Below are 8,316 nucleotides of genomic sequence, written 5' to 3'. Positions count from 1 at the left end.
TGACCTACAGCCGCACAGCCATAGCGGGGGAGGCACTGACCTACAGCCGCACAGCCATAGCGGGGGAGACACTGACCTACAGCCGCACAGCCATAGCGGGGGAGACACTGACCTACAGCCGCACAGCCATAGCGGGGGAGACACTGACCTACAGCCATAGCGGGGGAGACACTGACTTACAGCCACACAGCTATAGCGGGGGAGACACTGACTTACAGCCGCTCAGCCATAGCGGGGGAGACACTGACCTACAGCCGCACAGCCATAGCGGGGGAGACACTGACCTACAGCCACACAGCCATAGCGGGGGAGACACTGACCTACAGCCACACAGCCATTGCGGGGGAGACACTGACCTACAACCGCACAGCCATAGCGAGGGACACTTACCTACAGGCAGGGGCGTAGCTAATGTCTCTTGGGCCCTGGTGCAAGAGGTCAACTTGGGCCCCCCCTTCCTCAAGCAAGCGATGCTATTGGTATATATATATATATATATATATATATATATATATACTAGAAAATGTACCCGGCGCTGCCCGGGTATAAAGTGTCAGTGTGTTAATTAGATTTATTCTAATCTATGTCTATGTCCTTGTTTTTTTTTAAGGGAAAATCGCCAGTAGCCCTATATGCCCCTATATACCCGGCAGTTCTGCACTGGTTATGTAAATTGTAGCTTATGCACATTAGAAATAAACTAAAAACTTCAAACATCCGTCCTGTATACAGTACCTGTAGTGTATAGTTGGGGTGGGGGACTGTATACCTGTAGTGTATAGTTGAGGGGGTCCTGTATACCTGTAGTGTGTAGTTGAGGGGGCTGTATACCTGTAGTGTATAGTTGAGGGGGTCCTGTATACCTGTAGTGTTTAGTTGGGGGGGGGGGGGTTGTATACCTGTAGTGTATAGTTGAGGGAGGTCCTGTATACCAGTAGTGTATAATTGGGGGGGGGGGGGGGGGACTGTATACCTGTACTGTATAGTTTGGGAAGTACTGTATATCTGCAGTGTATAGCTGGTAGAGGTCCTGTATACCTGTACTGTATAGTTGGGGGTCCTGTATACCTGTAATATATAGTTGGTGAAGGTGCTGTATACCTGTAATGTATAGTTGGTGGAGGACTTCTATACCTGTAGTTTATAGTTTGAGGGTCCTGGATACCTGTAGTGTATAGTTGGTGGAGGTCTTGTATACCTGTAGCATATAGTTCTGGGGTCCTGTATACCTGTAGTATATAGTTTGGGGGTCCTGTGTACCTGTTGTTTATAGTTGGTAGAGGTCTTGTATACTTGTAATGTAAAGTTTGGGGGTCCTGTATAGCTTTAGTATAAAGTTGGTGGAGGTGCTGTATACCTGTAGTATATAGTTGGTTGAGGTCCTGTATACTCGTGTATAGTTTGGGGTCCTGTATATTTGTAGTATAGAGTTGGTGGAGATGCTGTATACCTGTAGTATAGAGTTGGTGGAGATCTTGTATACCTGTAGTGTATAGTTTGGGGGTTCTGTATACCTGTAGTGTATAGTTTGAGGGTCCTGTATCCCTGTAGTATATAGTTGGTGGAGGTCCTGTATACCTGTAGTGTATAGTTTTGGGGTCATGTATACCTGTAGTATATAGTTGGTGGAGTTCCTGTATACCTGTAGTGTATAGTTTTGGGTCCTGCATACCTGTAGTATAGAGTTGGTGGGGGTGCTGTATACCTGTAGTATATACTTGGTGGAGTTCCTGTATACCTGTAGTGTATAGTTTGGGGTCCTGTATACCTGTAGTATATAGTCGGTGGAGGTCCTGTATACCTGTAGTGTATAGTTTGGGGTCCTGTATACTTGTAGTATATAGGTGGTGGAGGTCCCGTGCACCTGTAGTGTGTAGTTTTGGGGTCCTGTATACCTGCAGGGTCGTATTTACCATTAAGCACTCATGGTATGCCTAAAGCAGCACCTTGCATGTGGGCAGCACCATTTATTTTTCTAGTCTTCCACCTCCTGTTCAGACTTGCCAGATAATCTAGTGTCTTTTCGAAGGGGGGTATGGTAGTATTAGTCAGGTCTAATATGGCAGTGTTATCCAGTCACAGTATGGCGGTATTGCTCAGGTCTGGTGTGACGGTGTTATCCAGTCACAGTATGGGGGTATTGGTCAGGTCTGGTGTGGCAGTGTTATCCAGTCACAGTATGGTGGTATTGGTCAGGTGTGGTATGGCGGTGTTATCCAGTCACAGTATGGTGGTATTGGTCAGGTGTGTTATGGTATGGCAGTGTTATCCAGTCACAGTATGGTGGTATTGGTCAGGTCTGGTATGGCAGTGTTATCCAGTCACAGTATGGAGGTATTGGTCAGGTGTGGTATGGCGGTGTTATCCAGTCAAAGTGTGGCGGTATTGGTCAGGTCTGGTATGGCAGTGTTATCCAGTCACAGTATTCCAGTATTGGTCAGGTCTGATATGGCAGTGTTAACCAGTCACAGTGTGGCGGTATTGGTCAGGTGTGGTATGGTGGTGTTATCCAGTCACAGTGTGGCGGTATTGGTCAGGTCTGGTATGGCAGTGTTATCCAGTCACAGTATGGCGGTATTGGTCAGGTCTGGTATGGCAGTGTTATCCAGTCACAGTATGGAGGTATTGGTCAGGTGTGGTATGGCGGTGTTATCCAGTCATAGTGTGGCGGTATTGGTCAGGTCTGGTATGGCAGTGTTATCCAGTCACAGTATGGCAGTATTGGTCAGGTCTGATATGGCAGTGTTATCCAGTCACAGTATGGCGGTATTGGTCAGGTCTGGTATGGCAGTGTTATCCAGTCACAGTATGGCGGTATTGGTCAGGTCTGGTATGGCAGTGTTATCCAGTCACAGTATGGCGGTATTGGTCAGGTCTGGTATGGCAGTGTTATCCAGTCACAGTATGGAGGTATTGGTCAGGTCTGGTATAGTGGTGTTATCCAGTCTCAGTATGACGGTATTGGTCAGGTGTGGTATGGCGGTGTTATCCAGTCACAGTGTGGCGGTATTGGTCACATCTGGTGTGGCGGTGTTATCCAGTCACAGTGTGGCGGTATTGGTCAGGTCTGATATGGCGGTATTGGTCAGGTCTGATATGGTGGTGTTAAAAGGGGGTCTACCAGTTATTACTGTGGATGTTGTGAGGCAGCTGCCCTAGCAACCACAGCTCCCTGTGAAAATGAAATCAGTAATCCTATTGGTTGCTAAGACTCCTAACTGCCGTTTCTGCTGGCAAGCTGCTGCAGCTAATTATATCACCTGTGTGCAGTGTGGAGATTTTTCCAGTCATCATTATGGGGCGCCTCTCTTCGCCTTCCCCCTCCCCTCCTGTACATCTGGTGGGGACGGGACCTTCGCTCTAACCTTCCCGGGCACCTAATGTATCTGTGTGCCAAATTTGGGGTCAAATGGTTCTGGCGTTTGGAAGTCTATATGGGACAGAAAGACAGACTGACTTTCATTTTTATAAAAAAAGATATCTCAAGACTGATATTACCAATAATACCAGTATATAGGAAATATCACCATACATATTACCGCCATACTGTTACTAACCAAATCCTGTATACTGAGACCAATATTGCCAATAATACCAGTATATAGGAAGGAAATATTACCGCCACACCACTACCACCATATTGTTACTGACCAGATCCTGAACACTAAATCCAATAAAACACAGTACCAAATAACAAATAACACCACTACATACTGCATAATACCACCACATACTGACTAACACCACCGCTGTTACTGACTAATACCACCATTGCTACTGACTAATACCACCACATACTAACACCACCACATACTGACTAACACCACCGCTGCTACTGACTAATACCACTGTTGCTACTGACCAACACCACCACTACTGAATAAAACCACCACATACTGACTAACACCACCGCTGCTACTGACTAACACCAACACATAATGACTAACACCCCGCTGCTACTGAATAACATCCACTGTACACAGATCACTATGAACTCATGCAGTCATTTAGAGGCTGACCCAGCCCTACACAGGTTCTGTACACCATATACATTATAGTGCAGTTACATCAGGTGACTCACATGGGACGTCTTCTCTGATCAGAGTTCTTCCCTTTTCATCTTCTTCTGTCCTGGGCCGTTATGAGAACTTCTCCGAGCCACGGATCCACAGAATCTGCCAGACAGACATGTTAGACTCCTCACTTTTGTCACCATCCTTATCTCTCTACAAACTGCACATCTGTACTGGCCCCTTTACAACCTCATTTAGTGGGTAGGCTCACTCTATGTGACCCCCTTATAGTATATGCCCCCTCTGTGGGCCAATATAGTACATGCCCTATTGTATACACTCCCCATGTAGTCCCCCTTATAGATGGCCCCCCAATGTTTCCCCCTTATAGATGCCCCTTATAATGGCCTCCATATAAATGTCCCCCATGTAACCCCCTTATAATGGCCCCCATTGTAATCCCCCTTATAGATGGCCCCCATTGTAATCCCCCTTATAGATGGCCCCCATTGTAATCCCTCTTTATAGATGGCCCCCATTGTAATCCCCCTTTATAGATGGCCCCCATGGTAATCCCCCTTTATAGATGGCCCCCATTGTAATCCCCCTTTATAGATGGCCCCCATTGTAATTCCCCTTTATGATGCCCATTATAATGGCCCCCAGTCTGTGCAAAAAAACAAACAAACACACAACTCACCTGACAACTCGCTCCCCCGCCGTGTCTCTGTCCTCCTCGGTCCGTCTGTCGGCTGTCTCCCGGCTCCATGTCTGTCCCGTCCCCGGCCGCACACGCACCATAGAGCTCTGTGCGCGCCAGGAATGTTACTTCCGGCACAGAGGTCACTGTGCCAGAAGTACCATCCCCGGCGTACACAGAGCTCTATGGTGCGTGTGCGGCCGGGGATGGGACAGACATGGAGCCACGAGCCGCACGCCGCTTGCGGTCACAAAAGGGAATGGGAGGGGGGCAGTGCAGTGGCAAGGGGGGTGTCGTGGGCCCCCCCTTGGTAGCGGCCCGGTCGCAGCAGCTACACCACTGCCTACAGGTGTACGGCCATAGCGAGGAGGACACTGACCTACAGGTGTACAGCCATAGCGAGGAGGACACTGACCTACAGGTGTATGGCCATAGCGAGGAGGACACTGACCTACAGCCGCATGGCCATAGTGGGGGAGACACTGACCTACAGGTGTTCGGCCATAGCAAGGAGGACACTGACCTACAGGTGTACGGCCATAGCAAGGAGGACACTGACCTACAGCCGCACAGCCATAGCAGGGGAGACACTGACCTACAGCCGCACAGCCATAGCGGGGAGGACACTGACATAGACACTGATCTACAGGTATACAGCCATAGCGAGGGAGACACTGACCTACAGCTGCACAGCCATAGCGAGGGAGACACTGACCTACAGGTGTACGGCCATAGCGAGGGAAACATTGACCTACAGGTGTACAGCCATAGAGAGGAGGACACTGACCTACAGGTGCATGGCCATAGCGAGGAGGACACTGACCTACAGGTGTACGGCCATAGCGAGGGAAACATTGACCTACAGGTGTACAGCCATAGAGAGGAGGACACTGACCTACAGGTGCATGGCCATAGAGAGTAGGACACTGACCTACAGGTGTACGGCCATAGCGAGGGAAACATTGACCTACAGGTGTACAGCCATAGAGAGGAGGACACTCACCTACAGGTGTACGGCCATAGCGAGGAAAACACTGACCTAGAGGTGTACGGCCATAGCGAGCAGGATGCCGACCTACAGCTGCACAGCCTTAGTGAGGAGGACGCTGACCTACAGGTGTACAGCCATAGCGAAGGAAACACTGACCTACAGGTGTACTGCCATAGCAAGGGAAGCACTGACCTACAGGTGTACAGCCATAGCGAGGAGGACACTAAACTACAGGTGTACAGCCATAGGAAGTGAAAGACTGACCTACAGGTTTACAGCCATAGTGAGAAGGACACTGACCTACAGCTGCACAGCCATAGCGAGGAGGACACTGACCTACAGGTGTATGGCCATAGCGAGGGAGACAATGATCTACAGGTGTACAGCCATAGCGAGGAGGACACTGACCTACAGGTGTACAGCCATAGCGAGGGAGACACTGACCTACAGGTTTACAGCCATAGCGAGGAGGACACTGACCTACAGGTGTACAGCCATAGCGAGGAGGACACTGACCTACAGGTGTACAGCCATAGCGAGGAGGACACTGACCTACAGGTGTACAGCCATAGTGAGGAGGACACTGACCTACAGCTGCACAGCCATAGCGAGGAGGACACTGACCTACAGCTGCGCGGCCATAGCAAGGAGGACACTGACCTACAGCTGCGCAGCCATAGCGAGGGAAACACTAAGCTACAGGTGTACGGCCATAGCGGGGGAGACACTGACCTACAGGTGTATAGCCATAGCGAGGAAAGCACTGACCTACAGGTGTACGGCCATAGCGAGGAGGAAACTGACCTAGACACTGACCTACAGCTGCGCAGCCATAGGGAGGAGGACACCGACCTACAGGTGTACAGCCATAGTGAGGAGGACTCTGATTTACAGGTGTATGGCCATAGCGAGGAGGACGCTGACCTACAGGTGTACGGCCATAGCAAGGGAAGCACTGACCTACAGGTGTACAGCCATAGCGAGGAGGAAGCTGACCTAGACACTGACTTGCAGGTGTACGGCCATAGCGAGGTGGACACTTATCTACAGGTGTACAGCCATAGCAAGGGAAAGACTGACCTACAGGTTTACAGCCATAGCGAGGAGGACACTGACCTACAGGTGTACAGCCATAGCAAGGGAAAGACTGACCTACAGGTTTACAGCCATAGCGAGGAGGACACTGACCTACAGGTTTACAGCCATAGCAAGGACGACACTGACCTACAGCTGCACAGCCATAGCAAGGTGGACAGTGACCTACAGGTGTACGGCCATAGTGAGGAGGACTCTGACCTACAGGTGTACGGCCATAGCAATTGAGACACTGACCTACAGGTGTACGGCCATAGCGAGGGAAACACTGACCTACAGGTGTACGGCCATAGCGAGGAGGACGCTGACCTACAGGTGTACAGCCATAGCAAGGGAAAGACTGACCTACAGGTGTACAGCCATAGCAAAGAGGACACTGACCTACAGGTGTACAGCCATAGCGAGGGAGACACTGACCTACCGGTGTACAGCCATAGCGAGGAGGACACTGACCTACAGGTGTACAGCCATAGCGCGGAAAACACAGACCTACAGGTGTACGGCCATAGCGAGGGAAATACTAACCTACAGGTGTACAGCTATAGCAAGGACGACACTGACCTACAGCTGCACAGCCATAGCAAGGTGGACAGTGACCTACAGGTGTATGGCTATAGTGAGGAGGACTCTGACCTACAGGTGTACGGCCATAGCAATTGAGACACTGACCTACAGGTGTACGGCCATAGCGAGGGAAACACTGACCTACAGGTGTATGGCCATAGCAAGGAGGATGCTGACCTACAGGTGTACAGCCATAGCAAGGGAAAGACTGACCTACAGATGTACAGCCATAGCGAGGAGGACACTGACCTACAGGTGTACAGCCATAGCAAGGGAGACACTGACCTACCGGTGTACAGCCATAGCGAGGGAAACACAGACCTACAGGTGTACAGCCATAGCGAGGGAAACACAGACCTACAGGTGTACAGCCATAGCGAGGGAAATACTAACCTACAGGTGTACAGCCATAGCGAGGGAAACACTGACCTACAGGTGTATGGCCATAGCAAGGAGGATGCTGACCTACAGGTGTACAGCCATAGCAAGGGAAAGACTGACCTACAGATGTACAGCCATAGCGAGGAGGACACTGACCTACAGGTGTACAGCCATAGCAAGGGAGACACTGACCTACTGGTGTACAGCCATAGCGAGGGAAACACAGACCTACAGGTGTACAGCCATAGCGAGGAGGACACTGACCTACAGGTGTACAGCCATAGCGAGGGAAACACAGACCTACAGGTGTACGGCCATAGCGAGGGAAATACTAACCTACAGGTGTACAGCTATAGCAAGGACGACACTGACCTCTAGCTGCACAGCCGTAGCAAGGAGGACAGTAATCCTACAGGTGTATGGCAATAGCGAGGAGGACGCTGAACTACAGGTGTACAGCTATAGTGAGGAGGACTCTGACCTACAGGTGTACGGCCATAGCAAGTGAGACACTGACCTACAGATGTACGGCCATAGCGCGGGAAACACTGACCTACAGGTGTAAGGCCATA

The sequence above is a fragment of the Dendropsophus ebraccatus genome, chromosome 1 (genome assembly GCF_027789765.1).
Source record: "Dendropsophus ebraccatus isolate aDenEbr1 chromosome 1, aDenEbr1.pat, whole genome shotgun sequence".
NCBI classification, from domain to species: domain Eukaryota; kingdom Metazoa; phylum Chordata; class Amphibia; order Anura; family Hylidae; genus Dendropsophus; species Dendropsophus ebraccatus.
The sequence above is the reverse complement of the archived record's forward strand: the minus strand, read 5'-3'. Positions refer to the sequence as shown.